Source organism: Talpa occidentalis, unplaced genomic scaffold, assembly GCF_014898055.3.
Source record: "Talpa occidentalis isolate TD23 unplaced genomic scaffold, MPIMG_talOcc4v2.1 talOcc4.5, whole genome shotgun sequence".
Classification (NCBI taxonomy): Eukaryota; Metazoa; Chordata; class Mammalia; order Eulipotyphla; family Talpidae; genus Talpa; species Talpa occidentalis.
In genome coordinates this window covers 112,132,070-112,134,113 of record NW_023604861.1, presented here as the reverse complement: position 1 = coordinate 112,134,113, position 2,044 = coordinate 112,132,070, and the positions used below count along the sequence as shown (strand labels likewise).

At 38.5% G+C, this 2,044-nt stretch overlaps 1 non-coding gene across 1 annotated transcript; it reads left to right on the top strand.

Moving 5' to 3' along the window:
- Positions 1-1,106: 1,106 nt before the first annotated feature.
- Positions 1,107-1,212, top strand: LOC119259999 (U6 spliceosomal RNA). Its single transcript, XR_005128644.1, has one exon. It is a non-coding gene; the product is annotated as a U6 spliceosomal RNA (small nuclear RNA).
- The last annotated feature ends 832 nt before the right edge of the window (positions 1,213-2,044 follow it).

The following is a 2,044-nucleotide window of genomic DNA, read 5'->3' as shown; positions in this document are numbered from 1 at the left end:
CCTACAAAGAGAAACTGTTTTATTTCTTCCTTTCCAACTTGGATACCTTTTGTTTCTTTCTCTTGCTTAATTACCTTGGCTAGAACTTCTAGTACAATATCATAGAAGTGGTAAGAGTGGACATCTTTGTCTTATTCCTGATGTTAGAGAGACAATTTCCAGTCTTTGACCATTAAGTGTGATGTTAACTGTGGGTTTTTCATATGTAGCTGTGGGTTTTTTTGAATCATATTGAGTAAGTTTTCTTGTATTCCTAGTTTGTTGAATGTTTTTTATCATGAGAGGGTGTTGAATTCTAACAATGTGTTTTCAGGAAGAGATGGATAGGTTTTATTGTGAGTTGAGTGGTTGTATTGTCCATGTCAGGAAATAAATTTTGTTGAAGTGAGTTTCTAAATCTATTCAAGACTCTAATGCTTGATGAATTTTATAGTTTGTCAACTGATAGACATTTAATAGTTTCTAAGACTATTTGATGGTCTTCATTAACCAAGTGAATTTGAATTTGTATTCATTTGCCTAAAGATACAGACACACAGACAGCAGAGATAAGATAATTTGTTTCTGGGGTCTCCCTGGTGGCCTAGGGGTTAAGTCTTAGCGCTATCACCTCTACCAACTGAGTTCGATTCCTGGCCAGGGAGCTAACCCACCTATGGCGCGGCAGACCTCTCCTGTCTCCTGAACAGGCTGCCCGCTGTTCCCCTCAGTAGTGTATTTCAGTAAATCTGCCTGTTCTACTCCCCACTGTCTCTGGTGAATCCTCTCACTGACCCCCCCCCCCACCTCCCACACCTCTGGCTTACACCCCAGTTCTTCTACACAAAAACAAAATTAAAAAAAAATTAATTAAAAAAGAGATAATTTATTTCTGTTGGTTGATTTATTTTAATACCTACCACTTGATCTTGTACTTCTCCTACCCATATAGTCCAGGAATACTCAGAGAATGCTAGAGGTATGGAGAAAGGTGGGCTTTGCCTCCCTGGTTGATCTGTTGACATTCTCTACTCAGTCTTAGGGATACGTTGGTAAAATCGCTACAGAAGCAGGGGTCTGTGTGAGTCTGCTGTTGGTTTCCTAGCATTTGTGAGCCTGCACCTTTTGTGTTTGCTTCGGCAGCACATTTACGGGGATGGGATGATACAGAGGAGATTCGCATGGCCCCTGGGCAAGGATGGCACACAAATTTGTGAAGTGTTCAATATTAAAAAAAGAAAAAGTCTACCTCTTTCCACAGTATTTACTGGAAGTACAAGTATCACTGAATTAGGGGATGGGGAAGAAACCATCTGAAAAGCAAGGCTTGATAGTTAACCTATGGCATTACCACAGGAAAAGTTATTTATTTTTTAAAATTTTTGTGAGCACACGGTAGGAACATTTGCCTGTGTCACTGTGTGTTGGGACCTGAGTACACAGAGATGACCTTCAGCTGTCCTCACCTTGGCACATGTCCTCTGAAAACCCCCTCTGTTTGGTATAAAACACCCATTCTTTGATTTCACTTGAGGGGCTTTTACACAAGTACTATACCCAGATTTTTAATGTAATCCCTCACCATGAATCTAATCATTTTGAAATTTCCTCAAGGGAGTTATGCCAGTAAAATAATTGGAGAGGTCAAAATTATCTGTAAATTCTGTAAATATCACTTCCCCACGTGGTTTGGAAGATCACCTTCAAGGTCAAGTTTTGTAGTCCAACTAACTTTAAATGGGTAGCGTCCCACTGGCAATTTTTTCATGAGAAATATTGCTAATGTATGTAGTATTTGACTGAATACTTACAGTTTTCTAATTTTGTACAAAAGCCCCAAAGGCCTTTGGTTAATGGCTACATTTTTAATAAGTCTCATGAAAGTGCTGGGTGAATGTTAATCTTTTATGCAAATGTGGATATCAAATCTACTGGAGTTATTTGGGCTTGCCACATTTGTAATGTCACACATTTACTAAAAATATTAGAAAAAAGATCTCAAAGAGAGATGTACATTGCTACAAATGTAAAATAAATGCATTTGGTACTATTCATGACAACTATT